The 24,390-nt window shown below is 32.1% G+C and overlaps 1 long non-coding RNA gene across 1 annotated transcript; it reads right to left on the bottom strand.

Moving 5' to 3' along the window:
* Nucleotides 1-1,474: 1,474 nt before the first annotated feature.
* LOC145999991 (uncharacterized) lies at nucleotides 1,475-13,386 on the bottom strand. The gene is made up of 3 exons (XR_014443452.1): nucleotides 13,270-13,386; nucleotides 5,176-5,248; nucleotides 1,475-1,635 (listed from the first exon to the last, which is right to left on the bottom strand). It is a non-coding gene; the product is annotated as an uncharacterized LOC145999991 (long non-coding RNA).
* Nucleotides 13,387-24,390: the final 11,004 nt, after the last annotated feature.

The raw sequence follows: 24,390 nt of genomic DNA, 5'->3' as shown, positions 1-24,390 counted from the left end.
TTGAGGTTTAGTTATCAAACATGTATTTTGTCCAATGTCGCATGCATATAGTAGAGTATATTTACAATTGCAATATTGAATGGAAAACAAATAGGTACATTTTAAGTATTTTCAAAAGTTAGGATATTTTCTATATTTTTAATTTTAAAGATATAATGTGCACGTATTTTATATTATATTTGTGTAGATAGTAAAATCGTTCGTATACTTATTATAAAGCATATAATGATTCTATTTCCTTTTTGGTCACAGATTCGAAAGGAAAATCATCATAAATGGAGATTGATGGCATTTGCAAAATGATGTGATGTTTAGAAGTGCAGGGGAAGAGTTGAAAAACATTGAGAAATTCTGCTAAATTAGGTGAAAACAGAAGCTCTTTGAAGAATATCTCTTCCAAAAGGAACATTGTTCTGTTTCACAATTTGTGTTCATGTGTACGTTTCCAGTGTGATGTGTGTTACATGATGGATTACTGCTTGCAACAAAAAGTGTGTGGAGGGGCAATAAAAGTGTTCTCCGAATTTTCAGCTTGAATGATATTCATAAAAGTTTGTTGACAAATTTCAATAAACGTTTCTAACAATCCGTTTGTTGTCATTCTTCTTAACAACTACTACCAAAGTGTTATTAATCATGACTGAACATAACTTTATCTTGGAAGAATCTGGCAGAATAAATCTTGAAATGTATCAGATTCTGTAATTAGAATATTTTCCCAAAGTATCACTCTAGGATAGTGCCAATAAAGTTTGATTAATATATATATATATATATAAATTATTTTCTAAAAACTAAGGCTACAAATCAAATAAGAATAAAAATATTGCAAAAAATATTAAAAAAAATATACAAAAACTAAGTTACGACCCAAAATACGAAAAGTTAATCAGAAAACATATATGAAATAAAAATAAATACATATTTTGATTAAGTTCTCAGAAAGCAGCAAATCAAAATTAAAATTAAAATAGCTGAAACTACTACTACCTTAACTAACTAAAAAATACATGAAAATACCACACATAAATTATTATAAAAAGCAGAAAAGTACATAGAATATTTTACAAATCATACCACTTTTGGATGACAAATACTTGTTGAAATTTAAATTTCTTAATTCCTAAATTCCATCTTAGATTCTGTGGAATTTACATGATATGACCACTTATTGAATGAATCGAACGGAATTTAGTTTTTTTAAAAAATATAACCTATTATAATTGTACATTTGCTGTTGTTGAAAGTTACAAAGTGCATGAAAAGATTTTAAAAAATAGGTATTGTTGCCGCGAATTTCCATGAATTTTAATTTGTATATTTGATGTGTTGGTGTTATTATAAATCCTCAAATCTTGTGTAAATTTACTGAAAAATTATATTTGTGCGTTAGTAAGTTGTTACAACAAATTGAAATGGGAATGCCTTCCATACTATATCTGAAAAGAAAGGTGAAGATCAGTCCAATTCATGGTTACCAGATACTCAGAAACCTTTCCACTGTTTCGAAGTGAAGGAACTGCCTTCGGTGGCAGAAGACACTTGCCGAAAACTAATGTCGCACATCGTAGATGTGTGTGACAGGGGCTCCTGTTGGATACGACGTTCACCTCGCCACGGCGACAGGGCAAACATCTGTTGAGAAGAGTGTACAAAACTTAAATTAGGGGATCCACCTTTAATACACGTTCCCAATTGAAGCTAATGCAAGAATTGAAACACCTCATCAAATATAAATTGAAGAAAATATATTCGCGGTAAACGCCGGTTTGAAATTTAGAAGTCATTGTAAGAACATATTATCAATCGTGTTTTTCTGTCATGTCACGGTATATTATAGTAAAGGAAATGTAGAGAGAGAAAATAAGATACTCAGAATTTAAGACATATTTTAACTGTAAATTCAATAATATACAGTATGGTAAATGGTGAATATTTTAAAAAGATGCTCCCTAATAAGAAAAACATACAAGACGAAACAAAATTTCTAAAATAGACTTCCTCTGGTAAATTATGTATGAAATTATTATCTCTTAGGCTATGTAGTATTTTTATCAGTTTATTTGGCATTACTTTTTGGTGCTCTGTAACAAAACACGTCCATGATGAGACGAATGAAACATATCAGAACAGGGGTAAGGAAGCATTCCATTATTTAGATTCGAAAGTAGGCAGAATTTAGTTCCACAGTAAGAGACATATCTAGTACATAAATAAAAAAATTATCCATCATGAAAATGTCTATAAAGTATATATATATATATATATATACACACACACACACACACACACACACACACACACACACACACACACACACACACATTCACACATGCGAGTCTATCAGGATTATATGATATTCGAAGGTGTGGTTCCTTGGCAACTTTACACAGACATGATAATATATTAATAATACAAAATGTTTAAGAATTACTGAATAATAGCAGTGAATACAAATGTGGCGAATGGATAGGGCAGTGAATAAAATTGGGAAGTTATAACTCACCTGTCTCGAGTAAGGAAATATCAAATATCTATAATACAATATAGCCTAGGTCTATTTGAAGAAAAGAAACCAGGATAAGAAATTTGAAAGGTTCATGAAGGAATGAATATGTTTGAAATTGCAAGTATGTATGTTAACTGGGATCAAGGTTTTTAAAAAAAGTGTGGAAATGTTTGATAACTGTCAATATATGCTTAATAAATAGTGTAGAAATTCAGAATGTAAAATAAATATCAACCAAGTGAACTAAATAACTCATTACATGCAAGTGAACAAAAATCTTGATTTGAATATAATAAAATTAATAACTATTTGATATAACTATACAAGGAAGAAAGTTACGAATACATTGAGGGTAGTCGTATTTCGAAAAGCAGAATCGGAATTTTAAAAGTTATTAAATCAATACTTAACTTCTGAGCAGAAGTTTTATTTGTATCCAGAATCTTGTAACATACGTATATGTATGCCAATAGGAATAACATGTAACATGTGTTTCATACGTAACGAAAAAAAATGTTTTATTACACATATAAGGGAGACTTAATAACCAATAAAAATTAGGTTAAGATGTGAGAATAGAGTAACCCTTGCTATTGAAATACAATGAAAATAATCAGGATGAGTGAATTTACCTTCACATAATATCCAACACTTTTGAAATTTGTAGAAAATGTGTAAATTAGAATAAAAGGAAGGCATAGTTGACCATATAGTGATAAATCAATATTCCAACAATGATGAACAATTTGTAATCATATTAGATTTTATAGGTATTCAGAAAATTAAACTTTTTTTTCACTTTTCAGTTCGAAATTAGATTTATTACAAATAACAAATTCTTCTAAATTTTCGATTTTACTCTAATTTCTTTGAGAGGGTAGAGAACTAACATGTTTCTTACAATTGTGCGGTCAAAGAGAAGTACAAGTATACAGTTCGAATATTTTACATACACAATGTCCTAATTTTTTTAGATATTTAGTTTAGCACAATATTAATAATAATAATAATTTCCTTCTGTATATGAATAAAATCAAGTTATTTCGACACGTAGGGAACATCTCTTATGCTATTGCAGTTAAATCATTTTATGTCTCTGAAAAATAATTGCAGGGAAGTCATTATTATATTGAAGGAATAGACAAAGTAAGAAACACATACGAAAGCAAAGATTTACTTTGTAACATGTTAGACTAATCGATTGTGACGGCAAAAAGAATATTTGAAAATAATTTAATCTGTACGGGTGCTACTAGGTGACAAAGGTTCTGTCATTTTATTACAAATAATGTCAAGGTTTTTGAGATATGTAAAACATGTTTTCATTCGCATAATTAGCTAATAATTTATGAAGCTGATAACATTCTCCGCAATATTAAGACCATTATGTGAATAAACAAGAGATGGCAGTTACAAAGACGTAACAATGTAAATAATTTTTGACGCTGAGTGAAATTCCAACATTCTTTATTACATACATCAATTAAAGTTGATTAAAGTGAGTTCCATCAATTGAAAGATCTTTGGTTAAGTCGCTGAGACACTGAATATTTATATAATTATGAACTTTGCACTATTATTCAAAATATTGATATATGCACGTTGGTATGTATTTAAAAATATCAAGGGAATATAATACAATCGAATTTGGGAGAGAAAATAAAATGATTATTTAGGGGAAATAGGAAAGTAATTTTGGATGTAAAGCACATTGAATTTTTTGTATCAAATCGGCGCCCTACATTACCAATCTTTTTATCTAAAATAAATTAACTGCAAAAAAGAAAATAATTATGTTTTAATTGTAAATTTGTATTCAGTCTTGAAGATTAAACCTATTAGTAAAATACTTATCCAAGCACTTACATTTTTACATCACTTTAGCTTTCTTCACTACATTGAATAACCTTTTCTTTGCAACTAAATTGTTGCGTTTTGAAACAATGCACTAATTACTATTTTACACAGTGTACTAAGTAAAAATAATTTGGGCTTTCTACGATAGAGTTAGTACATACTACAGAGCATTCCCTGACATTCGCTACGAGACTCGGCGGCAAGCTGCCCGGCATCAGCGCTTGTCTTTCTCGGTGAATGGGTCAGCGACAGTCGCTAGAGTCGACTATTAAAATTACAGTTCTCATATTGTGTACTAACATTGACTACAGAAGGTGTTGAAAATGATGTCCCTCTGCTGCAACACATTCCTGGCATCTCCCAAGGAAATTGGCATTTACACGTGCAAGTTCGTCTACTGTAATTCTCCCGATTTTTCGTACAATACTCTCTTTTAACTCACGGATGGTGTGCGGATTGTCTTTGTATACTTTATTTCCCCATTTTTCTTTCCACTTTTATTCAGAACTGACCCTGTTACTCTAAACTTTTTTTTACGAGGTTTAATATAAGCGACTGTCGCCGAGTCTCGTAGCGAATGTCAGGGAATGCTCTGTACTACTGAATTGATTTATTACATTAGTACGACAATTTTAAATTGACCATCAACATGAAAATAGTAATTTTATACTTGTTGTACTTGTTAATTAATGTAATTAGTGGAAAATTATTTGAATTATCATCAATAGTTATTAAATTGCAATTACAAGCTGCAGCAAAAATACAGAACTTGAAATTCATTGCATATAGATTCCTATTATGAAACTTACCATGATACTGTTGATCAAATTTAGTGTTGAAATGAATTTTGTCCTTAATAGTAAAATACACTTTTATGAGATCCTGCAGAAGAAAAATGAAAAAAAAAATATCGAGAATTATAAGTTATTGTCTTTTGAAACATTTTCATATTATTGAACTTTATTATTCAATATATAGGCTATTCACACACACACACAGACACACACTCACCCCCCACACACATACATATACATTATGTAATTTGGTAAGTGGAAATAATTTCCAATTAAGAAATACCAGCTAAGAAAAATATGTACTAAGTTTATAAATATCGTACTGTTATGCAAATACTGAATTAAATTTTCTCATGTAATATATTAAGAAATATTTACATCTAAGTAAATAATATATTTTGGAAACGCACAAAACTTTGTACTCAGTGGGTAGCAATACGTTTTGGTTCTTCTTCCTTCCCTGATATCTTGTCATAATTTCCTCTTTTATTGGTTGATATGGACTTGATAAACTACAATAGGGACAATGGACAACATGATGGAATATCCTGTACAAACTCATGTATTAACTTCAAATAAAAATTTGATTATTAAAACGCAAGAATTTGATCGATTGGCGAATTTGCGTTCAATGAACCATTCATGAATAGAATCGTTGAAGTAAAACCATTGGAGGAACTACACATTTAGAGATGTAACAATATTGTTGTAGGAACAAATAAAAAAGAAAAGCAGAATGATGCCATGACTACATATTTAAGCACTATTATTAACATTGTTATGGCAGATGAATTTAATAAAAAACTGTTACATTCACTTACAAATATAAATACTATTATTATTTTAATTCTCCATTAAACTCAGAATTTTTGTTAACATTATCATTTGTTTGCAACTGCAATTGTGACAGGAACATCTTTAAAGTGTACATATATAATAGTAAATTTTATAACGTAAAATATATTTATATTCCTCTCCAAGCTGTTGAAACTATAAAATGTCTTTATGAAAGGTGTTCAAATATATATTTTTTTTACTTATGATGAAGTGAAGATTTAAAAGTGTGCAGCATTGCTTATTAAAAACAATTAAAATATTAATTTACTAATGATCCGTATGGTTTGTCACATTCTTATTCTTCTCTCGTTTTATTCTTGCACAGCTTCTTATTACCTAATGAAAATATGTTTCAAATTGTGAACACTTTTTTAATTAATATAACTTCCAATTCCCTAAACCGTTTGGAAAGAAACGTCTTGTGAAATTAAGTTCCTGAACTTCTTAATCTTTTTCCATTGTGCCAATCTAATATAAAAATAAGTGTTACATTGTCGATTATTGAAGCTGTTTGTTCGGACAAATCTTCCAAAAGTTGTCTACACTTATGAAAAACATATCTGCAAAAACTGAACGAGAATAATGTAGAGCAAATTTAAAATCTTCACAAAAATTTAGATACATTCACTTGAACTATGTATGTAAACCAAATTACTTGATACTTTATAATGAAAGGAAACGCAAAGTGGATAAGTTAAAAATTGAACAATTAGGGAGACTAACGTTCACATGCTAACATAACGTAATATTTTTTTAAGCACCAATTTACACATTTCAAATTGAGTAATTCATACACATAAAATACTACTGGATGGAGACGACGATATTTATAGTTTACACTAACATTTATAAAATGATATAAATGAAATGCTCGTGTTATGATATAAAATTGTTTGGTGGAGATATTGATTAATTTATGAACAATTCTAATTACTGTATGATGATAATTTTCAATATTTATACCGAGTTATTGACATCAAATTTATAACAATAATAATTTTCTTATACCATTAATAAAATCCACGCATTTCATGATACATATATTATTAACTCAGTCATATAAGAACAATATGACATGATTTTTTTTTAAAAAATAAGCTTTCTGTTAGTTTTAAAGAATTTCATCTATAAATAATGTTTGCAGGTTGCATTTAATCATATGATGATATTTCAACTTTGGCAACTAAAATTCTATAAGATGGTTAACTAGAAAAATACAATATCTTAAGTGATGCAGTAAGATCATCAAACTATACTCATTAATTTTTAATAAGATTTGGAATGGAAAAATAAATTACGAGAAAATGATCTGTGTGAATTGTATAGAAACAATGTACCAAACACTGAAACAAAAAAATAGAATCGCATTTGCATGTTACCAAGGGAATTCGTAAAATAGAGACAACACTGTAAAAGAAAATGGAAAGTTGCTGTTATTAAAAAAAATTGTATTACATTACATGGAGCACTAATTTGCACTTATTCCTACGTATTTTGTCAGCCCATTTATTATTGTACGTAGATTATTATATTACAATCATATCGACTCCAAACAAACTATTGAGTGTATTGTAAAGCACGGCTAAAAAATCGGTTTACTTTTGTACACAATAATACAGTAATACATTTGTTATAAACTTGATGCTAAACGAAAGCTTCTTTCCTAGTAAATATTTGGTACAGAATATGAGTTTATTGGCTGTGCGTTCTAGCATAAACAGAAAAGAAGGTTTCTTAACACAAAGGAAAGAAAATAAGAATGACAATGTTGCATTCTTTTCAAGAATACATAAATTGTTAAACTAGTTCTTCAATTTAATACTTTTAAATATACAACATTATCAAAAAGAAAAATAATGACATTATTATAAAACTCGGTGCAAAACTTATGTGATGAACAAACTAATCTGCCAGATATGGAACAAAATTATGTTCTAGTTTAAATATTATGGCATACAAATAAAACACAGAAGTCCATGTTACAGTAATAACTGAAATTTTAATTTTAATCTTGTTCAGAAAAATTAATTAGGCCCTAAGTTTATAATCGATTACCTTTAGGAATTATTTCAATCCTATTTTTCTACAACGGTTTGTTTTCACCATACAATTCAAAACCCCTATTGTCACCATGGAAGCATTCCAAATTAATCTAGAATCCCCATTCTTGCAGTTTTTTACACCAGTATTAGCGCATTTATTGTTATTAATCCTACTTCTGCAAAATGGCCTTAAGTGCCAACGCACCCAAAACGTCTAATCCTACTTCTGAACCTACAAGTTATCTACACATGAACACAACAAAATCTATACCAAATGATCCCCAACTAGGACAGACAATATACAAAATTATCGTAAAACAAGCAGAAAAATAACATGCGTTCAAATGTTGTTTCTTACAATATTTACACTATTTTATGCTGATGAAATGATGAAACAAATACTTGTGTGGCAGTAACTATAATTTAGTTATGAAAATATTTTTTTCTAATAAATATGAAGCAACTCCTTTAGAAAAATGTTTCGTAATGTAATAATTCTTCAACTTGTAATATTTATGTTGATGAATAAAAAAAATGAAATTTTGAATCGTTGCTTTTCATTTGTACCTTTATCTGTTTTCTTCAATCCGTTCGCACCTTAAGTGCTTTTGTTATCTCGAAATAAATTATTACGAATAATACTTTTACCATGTAATTTAGAAACTCATTTGGAAAGTTTGAAGGTTTCATATTTCTCCAAATTGATTAAAGAAGTTCATTAACAAGAGCCTCTCCTATATCGTAGTGCCTAAGGCTGTACGCTGTAATCAAAGGGGGCCGGGTTCAATTCTCAACTAAAAAATAGTGTTCAGTGGTTCGAACTCCACTTTAAATTGTAATCGTAGCCTCAATTAACTTATCTATGCATAAAATTGACTTGTAACAAATTTTGAAAGTTTAAACCAAGTTTGTACTAATTCTAAAAATTACTCTTTTAGCAGTATAATGGCAATAGTAATGATCAGCTCAAACTTCAAATATAATACTTTTAGCACAAACCACTCCCCGATATTAATTGTAATCTATATAATAATAATAAAAATATATTATGGTAATATATGGCACGATATATATGTGTGTGTGTGGAAGTTTGAAACTTTGCAAACAAATTCCACCAAAATTACTATATAAAAGTAAAATTAGAGCCACTTAGCATAAAGATGACCACATAATAAGAATAATATCTACGGAAATATTTTATTTAGACTTCAAGAAATGATTATTGATGGCAGGTTGATATACCTTTTCAGAAATAATTTAAATCAGGAAGTAATAGTCTTTCAAAATCAATAACAGTCACACATAAATGTATTTTCTTCTTAGCGAAAATTATTTGAAAAAATTCTCTCCTTGTTTTATTTTCCAGTATATTCAAAAATGCTTATTTCAGTATAACATAACTAAATGAACCTACAAGAGATGATTTCGGACTATAAACGGATAAAAAAATGTACTGGAATTTCTACCATTTCTATGAACATATAAACACTAAGAAAGAACATTACTTTCTATTATAATATTCTCAATAATTCAATTTAATAACTCCATGAGCCTATTCCCATATATTTGTTTTACGAGATCTGGTCATTTAGTGTTTATTGGCCCTAGCGATATGAATACCTTTCACATTATTTGGATGAATAAACAATACAAAACACATTGACCCCCTTAGTGTCAAAATATGTGTGTGTGTGTGTGTGTGATATAAGCCATTATTTTAGAACAGCTTTCATGGCTCTAAATTTTTTAGATAGAATTTTCATGGCCTTGTGCTGTCAACAAAATAAACTTTCACAAAACAATATTGAATTTTTAAAAATATGACTATTTTCAAGATAGCTTTTAGTAAGTTTTAGAAACATATAATTACAGTTCAGGAACATATATACTAGGCTTCATTCCAACGTCTTGTACTCATTTAAACAGTGTTTACTTCATTATAAACTTTTTTGAGATCACAGATCGAGTGAGATAACTGGTACCACAACGCAGTAGCCTATAATAGGTTTCACGGTGATTTCCTATTTTTGGATAGGGAGACAATGTAAACAAGGTACACTTTTTGCGTTTAGCTACTAAAGACAAAATACTTTGAAAGGCTGTATCTTGGTGTGAAATTATTTGAGAGGTGGGGTATAAGTGGTATAATTCGGATCAAAGGTTTTGGGGGCACTGTACCCATCCCAAAAATTTCGGGGTGCAATATACACCTGTACCAACCCCTTCCTGCGCCACTGGGTCTTACGTACTGATTTGATCGAAACAGTAGCAACATTTAGTGCATTTACGGTTAGATACATTTGGTTAGATCACCTAAGTAGCGAACATGGGATGTTTTGCTGTCTACCTCCTATGTAAGGTGTACCAAAAAGTCCTGCTCAAAATTGAGAATTTCTCCTACGGCTAAGGATAGGAAGAAAATATTGTTTTTAGACCATTTTATGCTATGAGAGATTAATCAAGACAGCCTACGGTTTATAGTTGGATTGAAACCACTATGCTATGTGCTTCCACCGGGGGTCGAACTCTGAACTTGATTACGATGTGATAGTGGCTGAAGATGGAAGGAGTCTGTGGGTATACATATAGGCTCGGAAAGTGTCATTTTCGACTTGAATGCATGGCAAATTGTTGACGGAAATGAACGAATACGATAATGTTGCGAGACATTCCCGGCGGGGGGCTATTTCAATGGGTTGCGTAGCATTTTGAAAACCGATTTACCTGAATGTCCAGAAAACCTCCACCTTAAATCGAACCAGGGACGTAGCCAAAACTTAGGTTATTATGAAACTAAAGCGTGCTCTAGTAATGAAAAGTTAGACAAACTAGAAAACCACCCTGGACTGCTCTGCAGACTAGCGAGGATCTGGTGTCTGTACTCACAGCCAGTGTAATGCTCTGTTGGGCTCGTGTTGTGTTGTCCTTGTATGTTTCTGATTGTCCCTTCATCCATCTCATTCAACATCTTCGCGATTAGCCAAAAGAAATTAGAAAATATACTATAAATATTATCTTAGGCAGCATACGGTTACAATACTTTTACACATGTGAAACAGCGTTACATTTCATGTGAAATATCTATCGATCGATCATTGGCGGAAATTAGGGGGGCTAGGGAAAGAGTTGCCCCCTTCACTTTTTCTCCTTTTTCTACCAAGAGAAAGTAAACTTTTCTTGCCCCTCCTAAGATTTGGCACCACATTGCCTTCACTACTATCGATGTATAGTGGGTATTCGATGTATGGTAATTCATTTTACTCATTCGATAATTTTAAAACTATTTACAGGCCAGTGTTGATTTATAAGTATAGAAGTTTTTGTGAATAAATAATGAATGAATTAATATATTGAAGGAGTGAAAAGGAAGATGAAAGATGATAATTAACATATTCATATATCAGAGTCCTCAACATGGTTCTGAATGCAAAACATTTCTTTCTCCATTGCTGTTTCTGTATTCGAAACTTATACCCTATCCTCATTCAGGTAAGATGAAATTATGGAGTCACCATTACAAGTTTCCATTATTAACCGTATGTTTCGCACACGCTTTGGAATTATATTTCCTCATTGCAGCGAGTCTCCAGTTGTTGTTTATGTAACCCAAGTTAAGAGGGAGATACAGACAGTCAGAGAGAGCGAGAGAGAGAGAAGCCAATTTCACCTTGCCTTGGAGAACTCCAGTCCTCGCAATATCAAGGGTCCAATGCGCTGATCCAGGCAAAAGCAGAGCTTTATGACTGGGGCCAGCCCTCCGACGAGGCCATAAAGGAAAGAGGTAATCCTGGCCTCTGGACTATCATCATCGGTCCAGGACGCCCGGCTTATCTTGCGGGCATTGTGGAGGAGTCTTAGTGCGAGCAGGCCTCGTAACAAGATATCGGGGCCCACTCCATCTCCAGCCCTGGTTCTCGTCCTGTGAGCGTCAATGCTCCTAATTTCTACCCAAGTAAGTTACATGCTCGGGACGCATTGTTCGGATAATGAGACCATCAGGTGCGGACTGAAAAATGATCTTAAAGATTACTTGGGTAACGTCCCTCCTTGATAATTATCTCGCGACGTGAGCCAGCCCATTCAGGATCCGCCTCTGGACTTAATTAAGTCTTCGTTCAAGTATTCATTTGAGAGAAGCTTATCTATATTTTCGTTATACAAACACTTAAGTTCATTATATTTTGAATAGAGTGCAAACGAGGTAGATTTCGTTTTTATAAAAACAACATATCAATTTATTTTTAGATAGTAGGTCGCAAAATTCTATTGTTAGTGAACAATAATCATTAAGGAAACGAGATAAATTTGGAGATAAGGATATATAGTAGAGGATAACAATTGCAATCACTTTTAATAATTCCTCTCCTATAAATTGTAGTTGAATCTTTAGCGGAAATGAAATTCGTTTTTTTTAACTACGAACTTGACATCCGAAATGATTTTGTATTATTTTTATAGTTAAGAAAATTACTATTTTCTATTATTCATATTGATAAGAACACAATATTACGCCTTTGGTATTATCGTGATTAAGTATTTAAATTATGATCGACCCAATAGAAAAAACAGTAGAAGTATCTTTGTCTATGAATGATATATAGAGAAATGTCTTTCGACAAGAAAGTAACATGCAATTATTTACATTGTATAGAATGCTTGGGAGCCAAAAAGTCAAATTTAAATATGGTTTACTTTTAAGTTGAAAATATCAAAAGTAATCTTGAATTTTCTGTTATTTTACTCCTTTTTTATATCCTTCTACTTTAATTACCACAATGAGGACAAATTATGAATTGCTTAATATATGTTTCATCAGTTCACATTCATTCTTATCGTTGCCATTGAAATACGAGTTATCAAAGTGACGTGAATAACAAAAGTGCAAGAGAAAATAATATTATGCATTCTTGCAAGATATAGTGTATCATACTGAATTCAGTATTACTACTGTCTATTAGCATATGTAAGAGAAATACTTCAATATTTATTAAGATAACTTAAGTTTTAGAATTCCAAAAGCAATTACCGATTGAAGTAAAAATATTTTCATAAATAGACGAGAGATTTTAAATATTTTCCGACGCAGCAATATTTCCATTCATCTGAGGTTTGTGTTCTGTTAGTGTTTTAAAATGTGCAAAGATATACCTACTCAATATGTGATGCATGCTATGTACTAACTTACACTAAATTGAAATATACACAATCTCGTTTGAAAACATATGCATACCATTAGAAAATTCCATGTTCAAGCATTAAGTTGTTAATCAAATATTCCGTCCAATTTATTTCCTCTTCTCTCACACGGGCAGTCGAATGATGAGTAATAGCAAACCTAACAAATCCCATGTTGGAGAATCTGGATAGGAATATTAAAACAAAAAGTATGAATATTATGTATATACAACACTAGGTGAAAAGATTAATGTAATATAAAACATGTTACAGAAGCATTATAAACTTTATTCCCATAATTCAACACAACAATGATGATCTATTTAATTTCAATTTTAACTATTGAATATTTCATCTTGACGGATAGTTCAGAATCATATGTATATATATATTTAAAAGCTATATATAGAAAACCCTCATCAAAGTAAAATGCATATTCATCTAAACAGTCTTACCAAGAAATACTTTTACTTGGATTTCATATTGCACTATCAACTTCATAAAGTTATACCAAATTACGATGTTTGAATTAAATGTGCAATTGAAACTCGTTAGATCACTGAATATTAACGAGCAAACTAGTTTGTTGACATTGATTCTGAAGGTTCATTTCAGAAGTAACTTCGCAAATAACCTTAAAATATGACACTGAAGCTACAATTTCAAAATCTATGGAATATAATAAAATATATTACATTCAGAAAACTATAAATGGTTAAAAATAAAGACCAATAGTTAAAGGTAACGAATTAGGGTATATGCTACTTTAATGAACAATAAATCCTACTGTGAGTTTGAACAAATACTTATTTTCTTTTTGTTTGCCTCTTTATATATTTCCATAGTAACTTGTTCTTCCTTGTCTTAATCAATATGTTTAATTGTTTTGACAAGTCTTAAGTGACACAATAAATTCAAGTTGATATTTGTCTACTTAAGAAAGAAATTAGTATTTTCATTTTTTCCTTTTGAAATATAGCTTCTATGATTCATATATTCTTTAAAAAAATCTTTGAGTAAATTCTTTGATATTCATAGAACATAACAGTTTTGATAAATCCAGGTTAACATTTCTCTACTTAATAAAGAAATTAGTATTTTAATTATTTAGTTCCTTTTTCAAATGTAGCTTCTGGAATTCATTCTTTGATATTCATAGAACAGTTTTGTTACCCATATAAACAAGAAATGTGTACCTTGTGAAGAATTAGTTAAATATTATTACTCCTGCATAATTAACATCTTTAACTGTTATGTGAAATATATTTCTGTATGTCAACAACATGTGAAATAATATTTGTATCTCTCAAAATAAATTGAGTATAATTGGTCAGTGTTCTCATTTAATGAGTTAGAGAAGTCCCTCTTAGTCTTTTCGAATCACTTAAAAATTATTGTACAGATTAGAAGTAAACTAGTAACAAGTACAAACACATCACATTAATTATCTTTGGTTGGAATCTAAACACAAAGAAGAGTAGATATAGGAAAAATCAGACAATATATCATCTAGAATAGAAGCATTTTTTCTTGCATATTAATTTGTTTATATAAAGCTACAATATTCTCCTTTATAATGCCAATACGCTATACAATATAACATTTTCTGCCCATCCTCATAAAGGAATGTATTATACATTCAATAAATCAAATTACACAATATTTACAAAATAAAATTGAAGGCAAATTTTGTGATACACAATGATTATCTAAGATCTTCGATGCTCTTTATTATTTCGGGATAAATCTAGCAAATTCGTGCACGAAACACGGCATTCACTAATAGTTGAAAGGACGGACAGAATACTTGAAGCCAATTTCTGGTCTGTGAGGCAATTCCAAACTCCTCCATAAATTACCCGCATCCGATGGGCGATTTGGGATTTCGAGGCTGCTATCTCCCAGTTGAGATTAGTTGATAATGCTCTGCGCTCCTAAGGTTAGTTCTAATCGTGGATATTTTGAAGAATCACTCTTGCTTTCCAGGGATAAATAGATTTTTTGGTAGCACTTTCGTTTACATGTATTTTAATTACTAAAGATCTGATAGTGCTCCATGTTTGCCTATTCTCTTCTCAATTGGCAATTTAAACGCAGAAATTCATGAATTACGTTCAGTTTGTGTTGTCTCAACGTTCATGCACTAATCAATAATTTCAAATATATATATTCTTGCAGAACAGTGGTTATTTTGAAAGTGATCTTGTATGATTTTCTATTATAATTTTATATCCAATTTTGTGAATTTTGTTTTTCATACATTTTCTTCTTTATTCTTCATGGAACACAAATATTGTTTCATGCTGACATCATATTTATTAATTTCTAACTAATTTCAAGATTTTATTTGGTTACTTTATTCTGTTTTTGTGGTCTGTTTTGCACTAATTGTTTCCATGCATTTTCTCTTCAGAAATATAAGCTTCAAATATATTTTCCTTTTACTTCCTTTGTTAATTATTGTTCGCTTTTTATCGATTCTAATGTCTACTTTCCATGTTTATATAATTGGATTTTAATAGCACATTTTCTATGGAAACTTCTACCACCACCGTGGAGTTAGGCAACACACATAACGCCTTACTGGGAAGCGAGAATTTTAGGATGTTGGTGTCCCATCTTTATTGCCGTTGACTGTACTAGTTTTATTGAAAAGTAGTCTCTACTGGATATATCAGTGCACATACAACATACCTATCAGCAAGAACTATACGTCTCTTGTTGATAACCAAGTGATTAAGGGTAGTACTACTTTGTAGTCAAAAGTTGTAGGGTTGACCCTTTTCACTCACTACAGGTGTTCACTGTGTTGTGTTTACTTGCTATTAAAACAGCTATGATTTTGGAGGGGCGAGGAACTTTTTACTGTAAAAGTATATATAAGGGAGGGGGGTAGGGTACCCCAGTGACGCTAATCATGCAAACGGTAAATAGGAACAGAAAAGAGCAGGGAGGATGAAACGTCATGTAAAGAAGAAGGAAAGGTATTTCGATTTATTTTTTTCTTGTATCACTTGCGTTTATACTGTTAACATATGGATATGTATATATCCACAATAAGGTTTTCGGTGTGCCAAGTGTCTATTTGTATGTATGACACGCACAAATAATTTAAGGCAAAATTACTATGCATTCAAAAATATTCACTACGTGTAAAGAGCCTACCAATTTCACCCCATCAAAAGTCACATACAAGCCAGACCCACCGTCCTACACGTTGAAATTAAAATAAATTAATGCATGTTAATTACAACAGATGAAAGTATTTTTATAATAGTTGTACTTTCATAACTTTTGGTTGAACAAGTTATATATTTTGAAGTTTGTTTTATAAATAAAACTATTGAACAGTTGAAAGTATAAATGTAATTGACAGCATGAAATATCAGAGAAAATACATGTTGTTAAACTATGAGGTTTGACGAAAAAGAAAAGTTGGCAACAAAATGTTGACCTTTAATAAAGAAAAATCAGACAATTCTATGGGAACGAAAGTTCACAGAGTTAGTCTAGCACTGGTTTTGATATTTTGAGTGTAACATGTCAAATTGACATTCTGGTCTCGAAATCAAAATATGTTTGAGACTCACGACACACTTTATCAGCCACACCTGTAAATGTATTACACATGTATATAGCCTACATGTGCAGTAATTCAGACAGCTGTAAGCATAATATACCTGTGGTTCTCACACTATATTCTCTAAGAACGTATAAGAGCCATCAACAGTATGAATAAAAAAAGGAATATAACTAGGAAATATGCATGTTCAAAGAACATTGAAAGAGGAAATATGAAACTTGTGTAGAAATTAAAGGAGGATCAGACATTTGGGGAAATGGAATATGAAATGTAACAGACAAAACAACAAGTTGGCGAGGAATGAAAATAATGGAAATTTGGATAAGAACTTAACAAATTTGTAAAATGAAAAGGTAATTGTATAAAAGACATAAAACACGGAAATATGAATTTGAAAATGATATAAAAATAAAAGTATTTAGCGAGAGAGTAAAACAGGAGTATAGGAATTTGCACAGTGAAATGAAGAGTTGTACCTTATTCAGACAATAAAAAGGAGAAGATAGAAGCAAATAGAATAAAACTGAAGAAGTGAAAAATAAAACTAGAAATAAACATAAAAATAAGATCTTACGAGAGTAACTAAAAAGGAAAAATAAGAACTTACAGATATTTACCAAAGAATTACTTGGTTGACTGAGTATGTGTTTAAGTCTACTTTATGGACAGCAAGTCTAATCGGGACTTTCTCATGTAATTTATTTCTAATTACTACTAGAAATAAATGATGTTGAAATAACTTCATTGGAAGAAAATATATGATACCTGAAATTGCTGGAAATGTATTCCATTCTAAGATCTAATATTTACTACACGAGGCTTGTTATCCTACGATGTTTGCCCCTATGTTTCCCACAGGTTCATAAACATTATCAGCAGGTAGAACACCTGGCGTGTTTTTATGCCACCACGGAAGCATGGAAGTGATCCAATCGTACGCTCCCCCCCCCCCCCCCGGTTCTAAAAAAACTAAGGTCTGGCCAAGACTACTATATTTCTGCGCGAATTGTATTTTAAATACATTTCAAATACATTCCGTCATGTAGGAAATATTGCCAGCTATACATTTAAAGGGACCTTCCACATGCGATCGAATCCCTTTCATCAATCCTCTTCGACATAGCAACGTAGAAGTAGCAAAATATGCTATGAAACCTATTCAGAAACACGTGAAGTTAGGTATCCTCATTTTTTTTGCCAGTTTCGAAAGCCATTGGGCAGTAGCACGAGTGCGCATGCGCAGAACTTTGTTTTTATTTTTCAACACTGTTGCCGAAACATTGAACGCGCGGGGGATAATTTAATTCCACGAATGTCGTGTCCGAAAGAAGAAAAGTGTCTTCCTTCTTTTGTTTTTTCACTTGCACGTCTTTGCCTCAAACCTGAGGTTGCTTATTTTAATTCCCTGCCACTGGCGGCGCTGCGTTACGCTTAGTCATCGCGATGCACACCACGTGATCGGTAAACTCGCGCTCTTTTCTTGGAACTGTATTTTTCTTACTCCCCTCCCGCCCCTCTCCTCGCGGAACATTGCTCGGCTATGTCAGCGTTTTCGGGGGGCGCCAGAGTGGGGGCAGAGGGGGCGAGAGGAGGGGGAAAAATAGAAAAATAAAACTGGGCGGGGAGCGAAAAAACACAGCAACGGTACGATCCAAGGCGGCATAATTATGCTTTACGCTTTAAGTCGTAGTGCAATCGTATCTTACACGCGAATCACGTATAACGGTGTCGAGCCTTGTTCAATTACGACACCCGCAAGCTTTTCGCATTTCTTGCCTTCTGCATCCCCAATTTGATGCCCCCCTCCCCCCGCGGGATCTCCAAGCAACGGCGGAAAACAACGTCCGCGCTCCCGATTGGCCGCCTCCAGTGACGTCACACTCCGGTTTGCCCCCCCCCTCGCGCCGTCCGAGACAAATGCACCGTGCGGACGGGGAGCGCGGGGGGCACTGACCCCCCCTTTTCCTTTTACTCCTCCAAGTAGATAGCCATCGGAACGTCCCCCCCTCGCACACACCCCGCAGAAATTACCAGACCTCGACGAAATTATAGCGAAGCAGTCCGGGCACTTAGTCTTACCTTATCGCAGATTAAGATAAGGGGAAAATGGCCTCGGCCGATACAATTTACACACGGAACGTGGTACATAAAACCACGTGTTCGTTCGTGGCTGAGAATCGATGCCTGGATATAGTGAGGACGATGATTTTTTCCCCTTCCCCTCCCGGTCTCTGTTTCTCGCGGGAGGTTTTTGGCGCGGAGGTTGAAAAAGTTTAGCCCAGGAAATTTTTGAGTCGATACGCACTATTGTGCGAGCCGATTGCAGATCTGGAAATAGATTAGGTGTCCTGGCGGTAAATGAGGTGGAGGACATGACTTACGCCCGGCTAAATGCCGAGAGAGATTGTACCTTTCTTCGAGAGAGTCCAGTTCCATTTGAACTTTGCTATACAAAATATGCTAATTGGCGCTGACAGTGGCGTGCCCATATAGTTTGCCCTATATTTTGCAATATTTTTCAGAATTTAAAATTATTATTTTATAGATGCTGAGCCAAAGAGGGTGGGGAATAACATCCACCAACCCCCTCCCTTTGGGCACGGCATTTTGAGCTGGAACCAAAACAATATTCTAGAACAGTGTTGAGTGTGTTTATAATTGTGATAATATTACACTGATATCTTAATATAAAAAAATATAATTGTAATAACTGTTAATAATATTACAAGGAAGATAATTTTATTTGTTTTCATTACCTATCATTATTTTAAGAATTTTTAAGCTGTTGAAAACATAAGAAAAAATTTGAGAAGGAAAGCAAGAAGGAACAAGAATAAGATGATATGGAGAAGAACAGGCAAGGAAAGACTAAAGAAAGAAATGAAGAACAAAAATGTTAATAAAAAAATAACCCCAAGACTACACCACGGATGTCGGGGGGGGGGGGGGGCAAGACTGACAACAATAATTTTCTATGCATAATATAGGTATGTATACTTCTTGAGGAATTTTGAGGAGGGGGCAGAAAGTATCTCTCCCCCCAAAGTAGGCGCCTATGCTAAGTCAGAGGTCCCAGGTTCGAACTCTGTGTAAGGCATTGATGCAATCATTGTGCATGTCTCACAATTCATTTCATTACCAATCCTCATCGTCGAAAATGACCCATTACCAGTAAAATAGCCTAAATAGTAATAAATAAATATTCACGGTTGAGGTGCGAGGATAAAATACAGGAAGACAGAGAAGAATACAGCATAAGATAGTTGAGTGAGAAAATAGAATGACTTGGAGAAACCTATCAAACACCAAGACAGGAGACAGTGCAGACTAGCACAGTGCAGTATACAACGCCAGAGGTTCCAAGTTCGAATCCCATCCTGCGCATTGGTGTTCCTTGTGAGTATTCCTTCATGAATTTCATCATATCATAAGTAAATTACAAAAATCAAATCAAAATTAAGGATAAGTACTAGTACAAAATGAGTTTGGTGAAAAGACAAAACAAGAATTGACATTGCAGTTGTAGATTTTAAAAAGGCTTTTGTCGAGGTGCACCTTTGAGATGACTAAAGAAATAGACTACCAAATAGATTAATAGAAGAAGCGGTCTCTAATCTACAAAATGAAATTAAGAAAAGCGAAGGAAGTTGAACTATGTATTTGTCCCTTATACTTTCAATATATCAATAGTGAAAAGCTAAATCGATTATGTAAGTCAATAATATCACACACACAGAATATTTCTTGGAATTTAGGATATGCATTTGTAGCAACTATTTACACGTAAGTTTTACCGACATAAGTATGTCTATGAGAGAATTATAATACGATAAAGTGCATGAAAAAGCAAACACAAATTATGCCCTGTTAGGGATTCGAACACAGCATTATCATCAGGACATTCAACGCACTGAGATTATAGAATATAGGAAATAATTCACAGTTAAAAGTAGTAGGGGGGTTATACACGATAACTAAAATTGTACATAGCTACCACCTCCTCCCTTTCTCTACACACACACACACACACACACACACACACACACACGTACACCTCCCCCCCCCACATATATATATATATACACACACACACACGAACAGACGGGTGTTACTATTGATTGTAGAATCTCGTGTCTGTCTGTCTGGGCAATATTTTACTCAGAAACAATTGTAACACCACCAGCATATACATACAGAATGGATACACATTAAGAAAATAGATTAAAATTCATTGACAATATCTGAATGTAAAAATCGGGCATATGAATGGTGTTGAAATACTAGAATATCGAACGAAATGACGACTTGGTAAACCCAATAGAACGTGATAAAGAGTTTATAAATGCATAAAGAGTACTTACAATGATTTCGACCCGCCAAAATAATTTAATAATGAAACGTTGTGGAGAATATAATGTGTCAATATACTAGAAAAACGGGAAGTAACTTGAAGAAAATTAATACTGGAAGAATATACTCACGGATGGGTTGAAGTGGAAGGAACAAGACTAGAAAAGAAAGGTAAAAGTAAATCATCCAAACAATATTTTTTTAAACTTTGATATGTATATTGATTGCAATAGTCATTTAGGTATTTAGACATAAGATGAAAGTTGCAATATCATGTATGTGTTCTTGAAACTTGGTCCCACACACTTCTATTTAATATAACTATTTTAATAAATTTAACAAATTAGTTTCCAAGTCTAGTTTTTCTAACAATAAATAACAGCATTGGTTTAATAATGATTTAAAAATAATAATAATAAGTATACCTAATTCCCTGTGGAGCCAATGACCTTGAATTCAAATCAAATGTACTGATTCTTTGTACATAACTAATTTTCACTCCATCTATTTATTCTCGAGAGCCAACTAAATTAACGTTGAGGTAGAAAAATAGTAAGTAATATACATAAATAAAATTGAAGTTTTTCGCGTTATCTTATTACTGCTGCTATTCGTAGTAGTGTTACAAGGATTAATTGTATTTGTACTTTGATTCAGTTTGATATAGACACAAATATATACATATACACAAACATATATAAAAGTAATAGGAGAGCTTGGATGCTGATTACTAAATTATACAACTGATTTTGACATATGTTTATAAACAAAATTGAGAAAATCCTATTCTCTTCTCATATCCATAAAAAGAAGGATATTTGCAATCCTGAAAATGTTATGCAGGGACATTTCGAAATTTATGCAGCTTAAGATCGTCATTATTTACATACCTATTTAAATATTTTTTGAAAGTAAACTAACCTGGCAAATGTCGAATTTTCTGTATGATGTGTAATGTTGCTAATCAAAATGTATCAAGAACTTTTCATTTTGAAAGCAGGTATGTGTGTATACTTTTAAAAATAAAGTTATTCAATTTCAATAATTCAAATCAACCCCTTACATTATGCTGCACATTGTAAAACCCCTAACAGAAAATGAACTTAACATCGTGCCTATATGACTGTGGGGAGCCCCTTGACGTACACAGCAGTGGAGTATCAAATACAAAATTCAAATACGTTTTGTGGTACTGGATTGACATAAAATATATTTTATAAGCATAAAATTTGACGAGGAGAGGGGCGAGTGCAGAAAGTATCTTACTCCTTAAAAGTCGTTGCCTATAACACGAAAATAATCGATAAGGGACAAATTTTTATAACATATGCAGCTGTCTCTCAAATGTCATAATTTTCATTTTTTGCTTTGGGTTTACGCAGGTGAGGACAAATCAAATATGCTAGTGCACAATCTAATAATATCGTTATTTGTGTAATAAAAATTGCAAGAATGTCAATGTTTTCTTTTGAGAGAAAAGTTATGGCTGCATATTAATTTGGTATTGGTAGAGTAAGGAGAATCAACCAGGAGAAAAAAAAATCAGAGAGAAATGCCATAATCAAAGAAAGTCGCTAGAACAGTACAGATGTAATAAGAATAGAACAGAAATATATTTATTTAACTGTTGTGAAGAGTACCTTAATAGAAAGCAGAAAATTGTATTTAAGACTGTAAGATGCAATATATGTTTAACATATAGCCTACATATTGAATCAAACCACAAAATAATTTGGCATTTATTAATATTTACAATATTACCAATATCACACACAGAAACCGATTTTAGTATTAATTACCTAAATACGTTGTGTAATACAGGATATTATTATTTTTTTAGTAAACATTAAAATATTGAACCAACTTGTTGAGTCGCAACGAAACAATTCTTCTAAGAATTAAATGTCATATAGTTTTGGTTGATAACATTGTTTTCTGGAAATTTATATTCTATATAAGATAAAGCTGTTTTGTTATCATATTATTGTTATCACACTTGTTATAAAATTATAACGTATTTCTATAATTTGATCTTTTAGTTTATTAAAGTATAATCTACTGCAAAGTTTCCCATAATCATAAAAAACACGGAACATAATAAAAACGGCAATATAATAGTCTTAAAAAAATATTTTTCCACACTTTCAATTACAAAACAATTTCGTTTCGAGGAGAATTTGAATATTAGGATGCTGCATATTATCAATATGCTTTGTATGCAATTTTTTATTAGTATAAAAAATACGAACAAGAACAGTTTGCACAATACTTTGAACACAAGGAAATCAAAAAAATATTTTATGTAGTGCATTCACATTTAATGCAGGATTTCTTCCAATTGGGTTAAGAATGCGCGGTTGTGTTGAAACTGAGACATACAAAATACAGGTATATACACGGTAATCAATAGCATGTACTATATTTGCAATCTTTGACTTGCTTTTTGTAATTTATGTCGCTTTTCTGTTACTTTTGGCTAATGACGACGATGAGAATAAGTGATATGATGAAAATGATGAAGGAACACTCATAAGAACACCCTTGTCCAGGCCAGGATTCACATCAGGGACCCCTGGCGTCGTAGCAAAGTATATATTTGCAACCCATACAGGCTTTAGAAAAGTGTAATAATCGATGTAATTTGTGCACAATAACCACAACGTGTGTCTCATTTCAGGATTAGAAATTTAGTGACAACTACTTTGCATACGCTGTATCATCTCATTACATCAGTCAATTTACACTTTTGCATCCTGCACCAATTCAAAAATGTATATGTAAAAATATGTTATATAAATAAGAAATAAAAGTGATATACATGTAGACTGTTTTGTAGTTATTTTGTAAAGAGTATTTTCGAGGTCTTCCCAATAGCTTTGTGGTGTTCATCTAAAAAAAAAAGTAACATTAATGAATTTGAAGGACTCTCGTTCCATCATTTCCACACTAAACATTTACACAAGAATACAGATTTGATAAACTGTTTTTGAAAGCTTGTGTAGAAATAGATCCGTCAAATGTTAATTTAATTTAAATATTGACTCTAATAGTTTCAAAATTCAATGCGCTGCATGAAAAATAAAAAAGAGAACAGTTCAGCAAACGCTGAGCCCCTTGGGCTAGATCTCTCCAAAAGAGATATACACCGTGATACCTTAATACAGAATTTGCATCACCCTCCCTAAAGCTAATAATAATAATAATTTTACCCTGAAAGGCATGACAACCGACCAATAAACCTTT

This window comes from Lepisma saccharinum, chromosome 16 (assembly GCF_977018435.1).
Source record: "Lepisma saccharinum chromosome 16, izLepSacc3.1, whole genome shotgun sequence".
Taxonomy (NCBI): domain Eukaryota; kingdom Metazoa; phylum Arthropoda; class Insecta; order Zygentoma; family Lepismatidae; genus Lepisma; species Lepisma saccharinum.
This window is presented reverse-complemented; position numbering and strand designations above follow the sequence as displayed.